Source organism: Dendropsophus ebraccatus, chromosome 1 (genome assembly GCF_027789765.1).
Source record: "Dendropsophus ebraccatus isolate aDenEbr1 chromosome 1, aDenEbr1.pat, whole genome shotgun sequence".
Classification (NCBI taxonomy): Eukaryota; Metazoa; Chordata; class Amphibia; order Anura; family Hylidae; genus Dendropsophus; species Dendropsophus ebraccatus.
The window spans coordinates 5,975,649-5,994,207 of record NC_091454.1 but is presented as its reverse complement, the minus strand read 5'-3'; the positions used below and the strand labels follow the sequence as shown (position 1 = coordinate 5,994,207).

General features: G+C 52.3%; 1 protein-coding gene across 5 annotated transcripts in view; it reads right to left on the bottom strand.

Annotated features, from left to right (window-relative positions):
- CACNA2D4 (calcium voltage-gated channel auxiliary subunit alpha2delta 4) overlaps positions 1-18,559 on the bottom strand; it is a 118,486-nt gene that overhangs the window by 39,191 nt on the left and 60,736 nt on the right. The window lies entirely within an intron of this gene.

The window sequence follows — 18,559 nt, the reverse complement described above, 5'->3', positions numbered from 1 at the left end:
GAAAGGGAATGGGGCAGGAAGGTAAGGAGGAAGAAAGGGAAGGGGGCAGGAAGGTAAGGAGGAAAAAGGGAAGGGGGCAGGAAGGTAAGGAGGAAGGAAGACCAAGGGGACAGAAAGGTAAGGGGACAGGAGGGTAACAAGGAAGAAAGGGAAGTGGGCAGGAGGGTAAGGAGGACGAAAGGGAAGGGGGCAGAAAGGAAAGAAAGGGGACAGGAGGGAAAGGAAGGAGAAAAGGGAGAAGGAAGAAGGGTTAGAGACAAGAAAACAGAAAGGAAAAGAGGGAGGGAAAAAAGATGGAGGCGAGGAAGAAAAAAAGGGGAGGTAAATAATGGAATAATAAAGAAAGAAAAAGGGAGAGGGGAGAAAGAAGAAAGGGAAGGGGTCAGAAGGAAAAGAAAAAAGGGGGGACAGAGAAAGAAGAAAGGGAAGGGGTCAGAAGGAAAAGAAAAAAGGGGGGGACAGAGAAAGAAGAAAGGGAAGGGGTCAGAAGGAAAAGAAAAAAGGGGGGGACAGAGAAAGAAGAAAGGGAAGGGGTCAGAAGGAAAAGAAAAAAGGGGGGACAGAGAAAGAAGAAAGGGAAGGGGTCAGAAGGAAAAGAGAAAAAGGGGGGACAGAGAAAGAAGAAAGGGAAGGGGTCAGAAGGAAAAGAAAAAAGGGGGGGGGGCAGAGAAAGAAGAAAGGGAAGGGGTCAGAAGGAAAAGAAAAAAGGGGGGACAGAGAAAGAAGAAAGGGAAGTTGTCAGAAGGAAAAGAGAAAAAGGGGGAGGGGAGAAAGAAGAAAGGGAAGGGGTCAGAAGGAAAAGAAAAAAGGGGGGGACAGAGAAAGAAGAAAGGGAAGGGGTCAGAAGGAAAAGAAAAAAGGGGGGACAGAGAAAGAAGAAAGGGAAGGGGTCAGAAGGAAAAGAAAAAAAGGGGGGGACAGAGAAAGAAGAAAGGGAAGGGGTCAGAAGGAAAGGAGAAAAAGGGGGGGGGGACAGAGAAAGAAGAAAGGGAAGGGGTCAGAAGGAAAGGAGAAAAGGGGGGGGGGGGGGACAGAGAAAGAAGAAAGGGAAGGGGTCAGAAGGAAAGGAGAAAAAGGGGGAGGGGAGAGAAAAGAAAGGACATGGGATAGAAAATAGGAGGGAAAAGGGAGGGGATGGGAAGTGAAAAGAGGAAACTTAAAGAAAAATAAATGGGGCAAGGATGGAGGAAGATAAAATAGGGGAAGGGTTGATGGTGGAAAAAAATAAGGCAGACATAAGAAAAAGTCAGGGGAAGTCATTAACAAAAAAAGGAAGAAGTGATGGGAAGTGAGAGAAAGAAGGAGGAGAGGGAAGTAAGGAGGAAGAAAGGAAGGGAGGTGGAGGAAAGGAAGGAAGGGAGGGAGAGGAAGGAGGGAAGGAAGGAAGGAAGGGAGGGGGAGGGAAGGAAGGGAGGGAGGGAAGGAAGGAAGGAAGTAGGGAGGAAGGGAAGGAAGGGAAGGAAGGAAGGAAGGAAGGGAAGGGAGGAAGAAAGGAAGGAAGGAAGGGAAGGGAGGAAGGAAGGAAGGGAAGGAGGGAAGGAAGGAAGGGAAGGAAGAAGGGAAGGAAGGAAGGAAGGGAAGGAAGGAAGGAAGGAAGGAAGGAAGGAAGGAAGGGAAGGGAGGAAGGAAGGGAAGGAGGGAAGGAAGGAAGGAAGGAAAGAAGGAAGGAAGGAAAGAAAGGAAGGAAGGGAAGGAAGGAAGGAAGGAAGGAAGGAAGGAAGGAAGGGAGGGAAGGAAGGGAAGGAAGGGAGGGAAGGAAGGAAGGAAGGGAAGGAAGGATGGGGGAGGGAAGGAAGGGAGGGAAGGAAGGGAAGGAAGGATGGGGGAGGGAAGGAAGGGAAGGAAGGAAGGAAGGGAAGGAAGGAAGGAAGGGAGGGAAGGGAAGGGAAGGAAGGAAGGAAGGAAGGAAGGAAGGAAGGAAGGATGGGGGAGGGAAGGAAGGGAAGGAAGGAAGGAAGGGAAGGAAGGAAGGAAGGGAGGGAAGGAAGGAAGGGAGGGAAGGAAGGAAGGAAGGAAGGAAGGGAAGGAAGGAAGGAAGGAAGGAAGGGAAGTGAAGGGAGGAAGGAAGGAAGGGAAGGAGGGAAGGAAGGAAGGAAGGGAAGGAGGGAAGGAAGGAAGGGAGGGAAGGAAGGATGGGGGAGGGAAGGAAGGATGGGGGAGGGAAGGAAGGAAGGAAGGAAGGGAAGGAAGGAAGGAAGGGAGGGAAGGAAGGGAGGGAAGGAAGGATGGGGGAGGGAAGGAAGGAAGGGAGGGAGGGGGAGGGAGGGAAGGGAGGGGGAGGAAGGAAGGAAGGAAGGGAGGGGGAGGGGGGGAGGGAAGGAAGGAAGGAAGGGAGAGGAAGGAGGGAAGGAAGGGAGAGGAAGGAGGGGGGAGGGAAGGGAGGGAGGGAAAGAAGGAAGGAAGGAAGGAAGGAAGGGAGAGGAAGGAGGGAAGGAAGGGGGAGGGAAGGAAGGGAGGGAAGGAAGGGGGAGGGAGGGAAGGAAGGAAGGAAGGAAGGAAGTAAGGAAGGAAGGAAGGGAGGGAGGGAGGGAGGGAGGGAGGGAGGGAAGGAAGGAAGGAAGGAAGGAAGGGAGGGGGAGGGAGGGAAGGAAGGGAGGGGGAGGGAGGGAAGGAAGGAAGGAAGGAAGGGAGGGGGAGAGAAGGAAGGGAGGGGGAGGGAGGGAAGGGAGGGGGAGGGAGGGAGGGAAGGAAGGAAGGAAGGGAGGGGGAGGGAGGGAAGGAAGGAAGGAAGGAAGGGAGGGGGAGGGAGGGAGGGAAGGAAGGAAGGAAGGAAGGAAGGGAGGGGGAGGCTGGGAGGGAAGGAAGGGAGGGGGAGGGAGGGAAGGAAGGGAGGGGGAGGGAGGGAAGGAAGGAAGGGAGAGGAAGGAGGGAAGGAAGGGAGAGGAAGGAGGGAAGGAAGGGAGAGGAAGGAGGGGGGAGGGAAGGAAGGGAGGGAAGGAAGGAGGGAAGGAAGGAAGGGAGAGGAAGGAGGGGGGAGGGAAGGAAGGGAGGGAGGGAAGGAAGGAAGGGAGAGGAAGGAGGGAAGGAAGGGGGAGGGAAGGAAGGAGGGAAGGAAGGGGGAGGGAAGGAAGGAGGGAAGGAAGGGAGGGGGAGGGAGGGAGGGAAGGAGGGAGGGAGGGAGGGGGAGGGAAGGAAGGAAGGAATGAAGGAAGGAAGGAAGGAAGGAAGGAAGGAAGGGAGGGAAGGAAGGAAGGAAGGGAGGGAGGGAAGGGAGGAAGGAAGGGAAGGAGGGAAGGAAGGAAGGGAAGGAAGAAGGGGAAGGAAGGAAGGAAGGGAAGGGAGGAAGGAAGGAAGGAAAGGAAGGAAGGAAGGAAGGGAAGGAAGGAAAGAAGGGAAGGAAGGAAGGAAGGGAAGGAGGGAAGGAAGGGAGGGAAGGAAGGGGAGGGAGGGAGGGAAGGAAGGAAGGAAGGAAGGGAAGGAAGGTAGGGAGGGAAGGATGGTGGGAGGGAGGAAGGGAAGGAGGGAAGGAAGGGAGGGAAGGAAGGAAGGGGGAGGGGGGGAGGAAGGAAGGAAGGGAGAGGAAGGAGGGAAGGAAGGAAGGGAGAGGAAGGAGGGAAGGAAGGAAGGGAGAGGAAGGAGGGGGGAGGGAAGGAAGGGAGGGAGGGAAGGAAGGGAGAGGAAGGAGGGAAGGAAGGGAGGGAAGGAAGGGAGGGAAGGAAGGAAGGGAGGGAGGGAGGGAGGGGGAGGGAAGGAAGGAAGGAAGGGAGGGAGGGAGGGGGCTGGAAGGAAGGAAGGAAGGAAGGAAGGAAGGAAGGAAGGAAGGAAGGGAGGGAGGGAGGGGGAGGGAAGGAAGGAAGGGAGGGAGGGAGGGAGGGAGGGAGGGAGGGAGGGAGGGAGGGAAGGAAGGAATGAAGGAAGGGAGGGAGGGAGGTAAGAAGGAAGGGGGAGGGAGGGAGGGAGGGAAGGGAGGGAGGGAGGGAGGGAGGAAGGAAGGAATGAAGGAAGGGAGGGAGGGAGGTAAGAAGGAAGGGGGAGGGAGGGAAGGGAGGGAAGGGAGGGAGGGAGGGAGGGAGGAAGGAAGGAGAGCGGAAGGATCAGGGAAGGTAGGGACAGGACTACATGTAATGTATATAGTAGAGGCAGCTGCAGGGTCCCGGCCTGTACTGTATAATGTACTATAAGACTCTCTCAGCCGTACAATGTTACTATGTTATTAGTATTTGTACCATTGTGATATTTATTTAGTGATTTTGTATTTTGTTCATGTGTAAGTGCCATAAAATATATAACGTCCAGATGGCGGGTGATGGAAGTGTATAGGGCTGACGCTCCCTGATCTGGTGGCTGTAACTAGCCTGACACTCCACGGATTAGGGGAACAATCTGACATAAGGCATGTAGATTAAGAGCTCGCCTCTAAGTCTCACAAGGGCTCGATGGGCATTAGCTGGCAGGGCATGCTGGCACTTGTAGTCCTACAAAAGCCTAAGGGTTGCTATAAATGCAATCTGTCCTGATGTCTGGTCTGCCTGTCCAGGAGCCAGAACACAAATGAGCAATCTGATGCCGACTTGGTCGAATCCCTGATAGTCAGATAATGATGGCGGTCGTGCAGAAAACGTTGCGACACCGCCCCAAAGCAGCTACCAGGAGACAAGCGACAGGATCCATTACAGAGATCAATCATCTGTCCTGGAGAACTGCAGCAAAGAGGCCAAACCGAAGAGACAGAGGCCGCAGTGTGCCGGACACCGGAGATAAAAGCCGCAGCCGCCATCACATATCACCGCCATCTCATACCACCACACCGCTAATGGACTCTAGACCAGTATCATCTCACCAATGTGACAACTACGGCCATATAGAGAGACATCAGGACACTGACCCCTCCTCCTAATACACAGACATCAGGACACTGACCCATCCTCCTCCTAATACACAGACATCAGGACACTGACCCCTCCTCCTCCTCCTAATACACAGACATCAGGACACTGACCCCTCCTCCTCCTCCTCCTAATACACAGACATCAGGACACTGACCCCTCCTCCTAATACACAGACATCAGGACACTGACCCCTCCTCCTCCTCCTCCTAATACACAGACATCAGGACACTGACCCCTCCTCCTAATACACAGACATCAGGACACTGACCCCTCCTCCTAATACACAGACATCAGGACACTGACCCCTCCTCCTCCTAATACACAGACATCAGGACACTGACCCCTCCTCCTCCTCCTCCTAATACACAGACATCAGGACACTGACCCCTCCTCCTCCTCCTCCTAATACACAGACATCAGGACACTGACCCCTCCTCCTAATACACAGACATCAGGACACTGACCCCTCCTCCTCCTAATACACAGACATCAGGACACTGACCCCTCCTCCTCCTAATACACAGACATCAGGACACTGACCCCTCCTCCTCCTCCTAATACACAGACATCAGGACACTGACCCCTCCTCCTCCTAATACACAGACATCAGGTCACTGACCCCTCCTCCTAATACACGGACATCAGGACACTGACCCCTCCTCCTCCTCCTAATACACAGACATCAGGACACTGACCCCTCCTCCTCCTCCTAATACACAGACATCAGGTCACTGACCCCTCCTCCTAATACACGGACATCAGGACACTGACCCCTCCTCCTCCTAATACACAGACATCAGGACACTGACTCCTCCTCCTCCTCCTCCTAATACACAGACATCAGGACACTGACCCCTCCTCCTCCTAATACACAGACATCAGGACACTGACCCCTCCTCCTCCTAATACACAGACATCAGGACACTGACCCCTCCTCCTCCTAATACACAGACATCAGGACACTGACCCCTCCTCCTCCTCCTAATACACAGACATCAGGACACTGACCCCTCCTCCTCCTCCTAATACACAGACATCAGGTCACTGACTCCTCCTCCTCCTAATACACAGACATCAGGACACTGACCCCTCCTCCTCCTCCTAATACACAGACATCAGGTCACTGACCCCTCCTCCTCCTCCTAATACACAGACATCAGGACACTGACCCCTCCTCCTCCTAATACACAGACATCAGGTCACTGACTCCTCCTCCTCCTAATACACAGACATCAGGACACTGACCCCTCCTCCTCCTAATACACAGACATCAGGACACTGACCCCTCCTCCTCCTAATACACAGACATCAGGACACTGACCCCTCCTCCTCCTAATACACAGACATCAGGACACTGACCCCTCCTCCTCCTAATACACAGACATCAGGACACTGACCCCTCCTCCTCCTAATACACAGACATCAGGTCACTGACCCCTCCTCCTCCTCCTAATACACAGATATCAGGACACTGACCCCTCCTCCTCCTAATACACAGACATCAGGACACTGACCCCTCCTCCTCCTCATAATACACAGACATCAGGACACTGACCCCTCCTCCTCCTCCTAATACACAGACATCAGGACACTGACCCCTCCTCCTCCTCCTCCTAATACACAGACATCAGGACACTGACCCCTCCTCCTCCTCCTCCTAATACACAGACATCAGGACACTGACCCCTCCTCCTCCTAATACACAGACATCAGGACACTGACCCCTCCTCCTCCTCCTAATACACAGACATCAGGACACTGACCCCTCCTCCTCCTCCTCCTAATACACAGGAGAGATAAAAGAGAGAGAAAGCGAGGGGCGCCTCCTGGTGCAATAAGAGGTGGTAAATGGTATGCAGGAGGGGGGGATGAGTGACACTCACCTATTAGAGTTGTGCTAAGTGATAGGCACAACTCTATGTAGAACATAAGCAGTAGAGAAGCACCGCAGCTCCTACCGGGGTACGTCAAAAGAGTCGTACGGAGGATAAGGTAGTGAAGGAACGTGGAAATCCCGGCTTGTAACGGGCACTGGTGCAGAGTAAACCACAGATTGACGTGGTATAGTCCATAAAACAGATTTATTTTATAAATCGCAACGCGTTTCGGCCACCATGTGAAAGGGGGCCTTTTTCAAGCTTATACACAGACATCAGGTCACTGACCGCTCCTCCTCCTCCTAATACACAGACATCAGGACACTGACCCCTCCTCCTAATACACAGACATCAGGACACTGACCCCTCCTCCTCCTAATACACAGACATCAGGACACTGACCCCTCCTCCTCCTAATACACAGACATCAGGACACTGACCCCTCCTCCTCCTAATACACAGACATCAGGACACTGACCCCTCCTCATATACCCCATCACTTATACAGTATATAGAGGCTGGCAGCACATGGGTTACACGCTGCGGGCACCTCTGTCCTGGCAGATTAGGGGGCACTGTGATCAGCCCCTCCACCCTGTGTAAAATGAGAAGGACAGATTAGGACTTGAGCCGTATTTTGCCAGATTATGCCCCCAACAGGAAATTAAACCTTACGTTGGCAGAGGGTGGTCCCCACACCGAGCCCGGCCACACAGCGCAGGGACCGCCGCACAGGAGGCAGCGCTCCTCACTGAGGCAACACAGGTACCTCCCCAGCTGTGCCCATCACCGCAGTGTGTGTAGTGTAAGTGTAGTGTGTGTAATGTGACCGCAGTGTGTGTAGTGTGTGTGTAGTGTGACCGCAGTGTGGGTGTGTAGTGTGACCGCAGTGTGTGTGTGTAGTGTGACCGCAGTGTGGGTGTGTAGTGTGACCGCAGTGTGGGTGTGTAGTGTGACCGCAGTGTGGGTGTGTAGTGTGACCGCAGTGTGTGTGTAGTGTGACCGCAGGTTGGGTGTGTAGTGTGACCGCAGTGTGTGTGTAGTGTGACCGCAGTGTGTGTGTAGTGTGTGTGGTGAGTGTGTAGTGTGACCGCAGTGTGTGTGTAGTGTGACCGCAGTGTGTGTGTGTGTGTGTGTAGTGTGACCACAGTGTGTGTGTAGTGTGACCGCAGTGTGTGTGTAGTGTGACCGCAGTGTGTGTGTGGTGTGACCGCAGTGTGTGTGTGTAGTGTGTCCACAGTGTGTGTGTAGTGTGCGTGTGTAGTGTGACCGCAGTGTGTGTGTGGTGTGACCGCAGTGTGTGTGTGGTGTGTCCACAGTGTGTGTGTGTGTGTGTGGGTAGTGTGACCGCAGTGTGTGGGTAGTGTGACCGCAGTGTGTGTGTAGTGTGACCGCAGTGTGTGTAGTGTGACCGCAGTGTGTGTAGTGTGACCGCAATGTGTGTGTAGTGTGACCGCAATGTGTGTGTAGTGTGACCGCAGTGTGTGTGTAGTGTGACCGCAATGTGTGTGTAGTGTGACCGCAGTGTGTGTGTAGTGTGACCGCAATGTGTGTGTAGTGTGACCGCAGTGTGTGTGTAGTGTGTGTGTAGTGTGACCGCAGTGTGTGTGTAGTGTGACCGCAGCGTGTGTGTAGTGTGACCGCAGTGTGTGTGTGGTGTGTCCACATTGTGTGTGTGTAGTGTGTGTGTAGTGTGTGCGTAGTGTGACCGCAGTGTGTGGGTAGTGTGACCGCAGTGTGTGGGTAGTGTGACCGCAGTGTGTGGGTAGTGTGACCGCAGTGTGTGGGTAGTGTGACCGCAGTGTGTGGGTAGTGTGACCGCAATGTGTGTGTAGTGTGACCGCAATGTGTGTGTAGTGTGACCGCAGTGTGTGTGTAGTGTGACCGCAATGTGTGTGTAGTGTGACCGCAATGTGTGTGTAGTGTGACCGCAGCGTGTGTGTAGTGTGACCGCAGTGTGTGTGTGGTGTGTCCACAGTGTGTGTGTGTAGTGTGTGTGTAGTGTGACCGCAGTGTGTGCGTAGTGTGACCGCAGTGTGTGGGTAGTGTGACCGCAGTGTGTGGGTAGTGTGACCGCAGTGTGTGGGTAGTGTGACCGCAGTGTGTGTAGTGTGTGTAGTGTGACCGCAATGTGTGTGTAGTGTGACCGCAATATGTGTGTAGTGTGACCGCAGTGTGTGGGTAGTGTGACCGCAATGTGTGGGTAGTGTGACCGCAATGTGTGGGTAGTGTGACCGCAGTGTGTGTGTAGTGTGACCGCAGTGTGTGTGTAGTGTGACCACAGTGTGTGTGTAGTGTGACCACAGTGTGTGTGTAGTGTGACCGCAGTGTGTGTAGTGTGACTGCAGTGTGTGTGTAGTGTGACCGCAGTGTGTGTAGTGTGACTGCAGTGTGTGTGTGTGTGTGTAGTGTGACCGCAGTGTGTGTGTAGTGTGTGTGTAGTGTGACCGCAGTGTGTGTGTAGTGTGACCGCAGTGTGTGGGTAGTGTGACCGCAGTGTGTGGGTAGTGTGACCGCAATGTGTGTGTAGTGTGACCGCAGTGTGTGTGTAGTGTGACCGCAGTGTGTGTGTGTAACCACAGTGTGTGTGTGTAGTGTGACCGCAGTGTTTGTGTGTGTAGTGTGACCACAGTGTGTGTAGTGTGACCGCAGTGTGTGTGTTTGTGTAGTGTAACCGCAGTGTGTGTGTTTGTGTAGTGTGACCGCAGTGTGTGTGTGTAGTGTGTAGTGTGACCGCAGTGTGTGTGTGTAGTGTGACCGTAGTGTGACCGCAGTGTGTGTGTGTGTAGTGTGACCACAGTGTGTGTGTAGTGTGGCCGTAGTGTGTGTAGTGTGACCGCAGTGTGTGTGTAGTGTGACCGTAGTGTGTGTGTAGTGTGACTGCAGTGTGTGTAGTGTGACTGCAGTGTGTGTAGTGTGACCGTAGTGTGTGTAGTGTGACTGCAGTGTGTGTAGTGTGACCGTAGTGTGTAGTGACCACAGTGTCTGTGTAGTGTGTGTAGTGTGACCGTAGTGTGTGTGTAGTGTGACCGTAGTGTGTGTGTAGTGTGACTGCAGTGTGTGTAGTGTGACCGTAGTGTGTGTGTAGTGTGACCGTAGTGTGTGTGTAGTGTGACTGCAGTGTGTGTAGTGTGACCGCAGTGTGTGTGTAGTGTGACCGTAGTGTGTGTGTAGTGTGACTGCAGTGTGTGTAGTGTGACCGTAGTGTGTGTGTAGTGTGACCGTAGTGTGTGTGTAGTGTGACCGCAGTGTGTGTGTAGTGTGACCGCAGTGTGTGTGTAGTGTGACCACAGTGTGTGTGTAGTGTGACCACAGTGTGTGTGTAGTGTGACCGCAGTGTGTGTAGTGTGACTGCAGTGTGTGTGTAGTGTGACCGCAGTGTGTGTAGTGTGACTGCAGTGTGTGTGTGTGTGTGTAGTGTGACCGCAGTGTGTGTGTAGTGTGTGTGTAGTGTGACCGCAGTGTGTGTGTAGTGTGACCGCAGTGTGTGGGTAGTGTGACCGCAGTGTGTGGGTAGTGTGACCGCAGTGTGTGGGTAGTGTGACCGCAGTGTGTGTAGTGTGTGTAGTGTGACCGCAATGTGTGTGTAGTGTGACCGCAATATGTGTGTAGTGTGACCGCAGTGTGTGGGTAGTGTGACCGCAATGTGTGGGTAGTGTGACCGCAGTGTGTGTGTAGTGTGACCGCAGTGTGTGTGTAGTGTGACCGCAATGTGTGGGTAGTGTGACCGCAGTGTGTGTGTAGTGTGACCGCAGTGTGTGTGTAGTGTGACCGCAGTGTGTGTGTAGTGTGACCACAGTGTGTGTGTAGTGTGACCACAGTGTGTGTGTAGTGTGACCGCAGTGTGTGTAGTGTGACTGCAGTGTGTGTGTAGTGTGACCGCAGTGTGTGTAGTGTGACTGCAGTGTGTGTGTGTGTGTGTAGTGTGACCGCAGTGTGTGTGTAGTGTGTGTGTAGTGTGACCGCAGTGTGTGTGTGTAGTGTGACCGCAGTGTGTGGGTAGTGTGACCGCAGTGTGTGGGTAGTGTGACCGCAATGTGTGTGTAGTGTGACCGCAGTGTGTGTGTAGTGTGACCGCAGTGTGTGTGTGTAACCACAGTGTGTGTGTGTAGTGTGACCGCAGTGTTTGTGTGTGTAGTGTGACCACAGTGTGTGTAGTGTGACCGCAGTGTGTGTGTTTGTGTAGTGTAACCGCAGTGTGTGTGTTTGTGTAGTGTGACCGCAGTGTGTGTGTGTAGTGTGTAGTGTGACCGCAGTGTGTGTGTGTAGTGTGACCGTAGTGTGACCGCAGTGTGTGTGTGTGTAGTGTGACCACAGTGTGTGTGTAGTGTGGCCGTAGTGTGTGTAGTGTGACCGCAGTGTGTGTGTAGTGTGACCGTAGTGTGTGTGTAGTGTGACTGCAGTGTGTGTAGTGTGACTGCAGTGTGTGTAGTGTGACCGTAGTGTGTGTAGTGTGACTGCAGTGTGTGTAGTGTGACCGTAGTGTGTAGTGACCACAGTGTCTGTGTAGTGTGTGTAGTGTGACCGTAGTGTGTGTGTAGTGTGACCGTAGTGTGTGTGTAGTGTGACTGCAGTGTGTGTAGTGTGACCGTAGTGTGTGTGTAGTGTGACCGTAGTGTGTGTGTAGTGTGACTGCAGTGTGTGTAGTGTGACCGCAGTGTGTGTGTAGTGTGACCGTAGTGTGTGTGTAGTGTGACTGCAGTGTGTGTAGTGTGACCGTAGTGTGTGTGTAGTGTGACCGTAGTGTGTGTGTAGTGTGACTGCAGTGTGTGTAGTGTGACTGCAGTGTGTGTAGTGTGACTGCAATGTGTGTGTAGTGTGAGGTAGTATGTGTGATAAGTAGTATATAGTGTGTGTGATAAGTAGTATATAGTGTGTGCGATATGTGTGATGTGTGATAAGTAGTATATAGTGTGTGTGATGTGAGTTTGCAGTCTCTTCACTATCCTGCCTGTGACAGGGAGCTGAGATACGCGGTGCTGCCTACCTGTGACAGGGAGCTGAGATACGCCGTGCTTCCTGCCTGTGACAGGGAGGGAGCTGAGATACGCGGTGCTTCCTGCCTGTGACAGGGAGGGAGCTGAGATACGCGGTGCTTCCTGCCTGTGACAGGGAGGGAGCTGAGATACGCTGTGCTTCCTGCCTGTGACAGGGAGGGAGCTGAGATACGCGGTGCTTCCTGCTGTTGACAGGGAGGGAGCTGAGATACGCCGTGCTTCCTGCCTGTGACAGGGAGCTGAGATACCCGGTGCTTCCTGCCTGTGACAGGGAGGGAGCTGAGATACGCGGTGCTTCCTGTCTGTGACAGGGAGCTGAGATATGCAGTGCTTCCTGCCTGTGACAGGGAGGGAGCTGAGATACGCGGTGCTTCCTGCTGTTGACAGGGAGGGAGCTGAGATACGCGTTGCTTCCTGCCTGTGACAGGGAGGGAGCTGAGATACGCGGTGCTTCCTGCTGTTGACAGGGAGGGAGCTGAGATACGCGGTGCTTCCTGCCTGTGACAGGGAGGGAGCTGAGATATGCAGTGCTTCCTGCCTGTGACAGGGAGGGAGCTGAGATACGCGGTGCTTCCTGCCTGTGACAGGGAGGGAGCTGAGATACGCTGTGCTTCCTGCTTGTGACAGGGAGGGAGCTGAGATATGCAGTGCTTCCTTCCTGTGACAGGGAGGGAGCTGAGATACGCCGTGCTTCCTGCCTGTGACAGGGAGGGAGCTGAGATACGCCGTGCTTCCTGCCTGTGACAGGGAGGGAGCTGAGATACGCAGTGCTTCCTGCCTGTGACAGGGAGGGAGCTGAGATACGCGGTGCTTCCTGCCTGTGACAGGGAGCTGAGATACGCGGTGCTTCCTGCCTGTGACAGGGAGGGAGCAGAAATACACTGTGCTTCCTTCCTGTGACAGGGAGGGAGCTGAGATACGCGGTGCTGTCTACCTGTGACAGGGAGGGAGCTGAGATACGCTGTGCTTCCTGCCTGTGACAGGGAGGGAGCTGAGATACGCGGTGCTTCCTGCCTGAGACATGGAGGGAGCTGAGATACGCGGTGCTTCCTGCCTGTGACATGGAGGGAGCTGAGATACGCGGTGCTTCCTGCCGGTGACAGGGAGGGAGCTGAGATACGCGGTGCTTCCTGCCGGTGACAGGGAGGGAGCTGAGATACGCCGTGCTTCCTGCTTGTGACAGGGAGGGAGCTGAGATACGCGGTGCTGCCTACCTGTGACAGGGAGCTGAGATACGCGGTGCTTCCTTCCTGTCACAGGGAGGGAGCTGAGATACGCGGTGCTTCCTGTCTGTGTCAGGGAGGGAGCTGAGATACGCGGTGCTTCCTGCCTGTGACAGGGAGGGAGCTGAGATACGCGGTGCTTCCTGCTGTTGACAGGGAGGGAGCTGAGATACGCGGTGCTTCCTGCCTGTGACATGGAGGGAGCGGAGATACGCGGTGCTTCCTGCCTGTGACAGGGAGGGAGCTGAGATACGCGGTGCTTCCTGCCTGTGACAGGGAGGGAGCTGAGATATGCAGTGCTTCCTGCCTGTGACAGGGAGGGAGCTGAGATACGCCATGCTTCCTGCCTGTGACAGGGAGGGAGCTGAGATACGCAGTGCTTCCTGCCTGTGACAGGGAGGGAGCTGAGATACGCGGTGCTTCCTGCCTGTGACAGGGAGCTGAGATACGCGGTGCTTCCTGCCTGTGACAGGGAGGGAGCTGAAATACACTGTGCTTCCTTCCTGTGACAGGGAGGGAGCTGAGATACGCGGTGCTGTCTACCTGTGACAGGGAGGGAGCTGAGATACGCTGTGCTTCCTGCCTGTGACAGGGAGGGAGCTGAGATACGCGGTGCTTCCTGCCTGAGACATGGAGGGAGCTGAGATACGCGGTGCTTCCTGCCTGTGACAGGGAGCTGAGATACGCGGTGCTTCCTGTCTGTGACAGGGAGGGAGCTGAGATACGCTGTGCTTCCTGCCTGTGACATGGAGGGAGCTGAGATACGCGGTGCTTCCTGCCGGTGACAGGGAGGGAGCTGAGATACGCGGTGCTTCCTGCCGGTGACAGGGAGGGAGCTGAGATACGCCGTGCTTCCTGCTTGTGACAGGGAGGGAGCTGAGATACGCGGTGCTGCCTACCTGTGACAGGGAGCTGAGATACGCGGTGCTTCCTTCCTGTCACAGGGAGGGAGCGGAGATACGCGGTGCTTCCTGCCTGTGACAGGGAGGGAGCGGAGATACGCGGTGCTTCCTGCCTGTGACAGGGAGGGAGCTGAGATACGCGGTGCTTCCTGCCTGTGACAGGGAGGGAGCTGAGATACGCGGTGCTTCCTGCCTGTGACAGGGAGGGAGCTGAGATACGCGGTGCTTCCTGCCTGAGACATGGAGGGAGCTGAGATACGCGGTGCTTCCTGCCTGTGACAGGGAGGGAGCGGAGATACGCTGTGCTTCCTGCCTGTGAGAGGGAGCTGAGATACGCGGTGCTTCCTGCCTGTGACAGGGAGGGAGCTGAGATACGCGGTGCTTCCTGCCTGTGACAGGGAGGGAGCTGAGATATGCTGTGATTCCTGCCTGTGACAGGGAGCTGAGATACACGGTGCTTCCTGCTGGTGACAGGGAGCTGAGATACGCGGTGCTTCCTGCTGGTGACAGGGAGCTGAGATACGCAGTGCTTCCTGCCTATGACAGGGAGGGAGCTGAGATACGCTGTGCTTTCTGCCTGTGACATGGAGGGAGCTGAGATACGCGGTGCGTCCTGCTGGAGACAGGGAGCTGAGATACGTGGTGCTTTCAGCTGGTGACCTGGCGCAGCACAGGAGTCCCCAGTGATCTTCTCCCATCTGCAGGATCAGACACAATCTGTTCTGATCACATAAAGCAGCTTATTCTGTCAGGGAGAGGAAATCCTGTGTGACCGGAGAATCCCCCCCCCCCCCCCCCCCCCCCCCCCCCCCCACACACACACATCACAGATCAGGATCCCAGCAAACAGCTCCTTATAGCTCAGCATCCTGAAACACCCTATATCAATCCCCTACCTGAGCTGCTCTATCTATAGGAGGACACCTATATAATCCGTCCTATCCAGATGCTTCTATAGGAGGACACCTATATAATCCATCCTATCCATATACTTCTATAGGAGGACACCTATATAATCCATCCTATCCATATACTTCTATAGGAGGACACCTATATAATCCATCATCCTATCCATATACTTCTATAGGAGGACACCTATATAATCCATCCTATCCAGATGCTTCTATAGGAGGACACCTATATAATCCATCATCCTATTCATATACTTCTATAGGAGGACACCTATATAATCCATCCTATCCATATACTTCTATAGGAGGACACCTATATAATCCATCCTATCCATATACTTCTATAGGAGGACACCTATATAATCCACCATCCTATCCAGATGCTTCTATAGGAGGACACCTATATAATCCATCCTATCCAGATGCTTCTATAGGAGGACACCTATATAATCCATCATCCTATCCATATACTTCTATAGGAGGACACCTATATAATCCATCCTATCCATATACTTCTATAGGAGGACACCTATATAATCCATCATCCTATCCAGATGCTTCTATAGGAGGACACCTATATAATCCATCATCCTATCCATATACTTCTATAGGAGGACACCTATATAATCCGTCCTATCCAGATGCTTCTATAGGAGGACACCTATATAATCCGTCCTATCCAGATGCTTCTATAGGAGGACACCTATATAGACCATTATCCTATCCAGATGCTTCTATAGGAGGACACCTATATAATCCACCATCCTATCCATATACTTCTATAGGAGGACACCTATATAATCCACCATCCTATCCAGATGTTTCTATAGGAGGACACCTATATAATCCACCATCCTATCCATATACTTCTATAGGAGGACACCTATATAATCCATCATCCTATCCACATACTTCTATAGGAGGACACCTATATAATCCATCATCCTATCCATATACTTCTATAGGACACCTATATAATCCATCCTATCCATATGCTTCTATAGGAGGACACCTATATAATCCGTCCTATCCATATACTTCTATAGGAGGACACCTATATAATCCGTCCTATCCAGATGCTTCTATAGGAGGACACCTATATAATCCATCATCCTATCCACATACTTCTATAGGAGGACACCTATATAATCCGTCCTATCCAGATGCTTCTATAGGAGGACACCTATATAATCCATCATCCTATCCCGATGCTTCTATAGGAGGACACCTATATAATCCATCCTATCCAGATGCTTCTATAGGAGGACACCTATATAATCCGTCCTATCCAGATGCTTCTAAAGGAGGACACCTATATAATCCATCATCCTATCCCGATGCTTCTATAGGAGGACACCTATATAATCCATCCTATCCAGATGCTTCTATAGGAGGACACCTATATAATCCGTCCTATCCAGATGCTTCTATAGGAGGACACCTATATAATCCATCATCCTATCCAGATGCTTCTATAGGAGGACACCTATATAATCTATCATCCTATCCAGACGCTTCTATAGGAGGACACCTATATAATCCATCCTATCCCAATGCTTCTATAGGAGGACACCTATATAATCTATCATCCTATCCAGACGCTTCTATAGGAGGACACCTATATAATCCCTCCTATCCAGATGCTTCTATAGAGGACACATATAATCCATCCTATCCAGATGCTTCTATAGGAGGACACCTATATAATCCATCATCCTATCCAGATGCTTCTATAGGAGGACACCTATATAATCCATCCTATCCATATGCTTCTATAGGAGGACCCCTATATAATCCATCATCCTATCCATATACTTCTATAGGAAGACACCTATATAATCCGTCCTATCCAGATGCTTCTATTGGAGGACACCTATATAATCCATCCTATCCATATACTTCTATAGGAGGACACCTATATAATCCATCATCCTATCCAGATGCTTCTATAGGAGGACACCTATATAATCCATCCTATCCAGATGCTTCTATAGGAGGACACCTATATAATCCATCATCCTATTCATATACTTCTATAGGAGGACACCTATATAATCCATCATCCTATCCAGATGCTTCTATAGGAGGACACCTATATAATCCATCATCCTATCCATATACTTCTATAGGAGGACACCTATATAATCCACCATCCTATCCATATACTTCTATAGGAGGACACCTATATAATCCATCATCCTATCCATATACTTCTATAGGAGGACACCTATATAATCCATCATCCTATCCAGATGCTTCTATAGGAGGACACCTATATAATCCATCCTATCCAGACGCTTCTATAGGAGGACACCTATATAATCCATCCTATCCAGATGCTTCTATAGGAGGACACCTATATAATCCATCATCCTATCCATATACTTCTATAGGAGGACACCTATATAATCCATCATCCTATCCAGATGCTTCTATAGGAGGACACCTATATAATCCCTCCTATCCAGATGCTTCTATAGAGGACACATATAATCCATCCTATCCAGATGCTTCTATAGGAGGACACCTATATAATCCATCATCCTATCCAGATGCTTCTATAGGAGGACACCTATATAATCCATCCTATCCATATGCTTCAATAGGAGGACACCTATATAATCCGTCCTATCCAGATGCTTCTATAGGAGGACACCTATATAATCCGTCCTATCCAGATGCTTCTATAGGAGGACACCTATATAATCCACCATCCTATCCAGATGCTTCTATAGGAGGACACCTATATAATCCATCCTATCCATATACTTCTATAGGAGGACACCTATATAATCCATCCTATCCATATACTTCTATAGGAGGACACCTATATAATCCATCATCCTATCCATATACTTCTATAGGAGGACACCTATATAATCCCTCCTATCCAGATGCTTCTATAGGAGGACACCTATATAATCCATCATCCTATCCATATACTTCTATAAGAGGACACCTATATAATCCATCATCCTATCCAGATGCTTCTATAGGAGGACACCTATATAATCCATCCTATCCAGATGCTTCTATAGGAGGACACCTATATAATCCCTCCTATCCAGATGCTTCTATAGAGGACACATATAATCCATCCTATCCAGATGCTTGTATAGGGGATCCTGCTGAGAGTCCATCAGTATGTGCAGCGTCTGAGTGTACGAGCGCTGTGTGCGTGACGACATTACTAATTGGCTTTATTGAGCGGCGGCTGTAGGTTGTGTGTTATGTAGGTCACCTCTGCCTCCTGATGGTGAGACAGGCAGAGCAACCAACACAGAGTGCCCGCACACCTACAGACACACAGTGCCCGCACACCTACAGACACACTGTGCCCGCACACCTACAGACACACTGTGCCCGCACACCTACAGACACACTGTGCCCGCACACCTACAGACACACTGTGCCCGCACACCTACAGACACACTGTGCCCGCACACCTACAGACACACAGTGCCCGCACACCTACAGACACACTGTGCCCGCACACCTACAGACACACTGTGCCCGCACACCTACAGACACACAGTGCCCGCACACCTACAGACACACTGTGCCCGCACACCTACAGACACACTGTGCCCGCACACCTACAGACACACAGTGCCCGCACACCTACAGACACACAGTGCCCGCACACCTACAGACACACTGTGCCCGCACACCTACAGACACACTGTGCCCGCACACCTACAGACACACTGTGCCCGCACACCTACAGACACACAGTGCCCGCACACCTACAGACACACTGTGCCCGCACACCCACTGCCACACAGTGCCCGCACACCTACCGCCACACAGTGCCCGCACA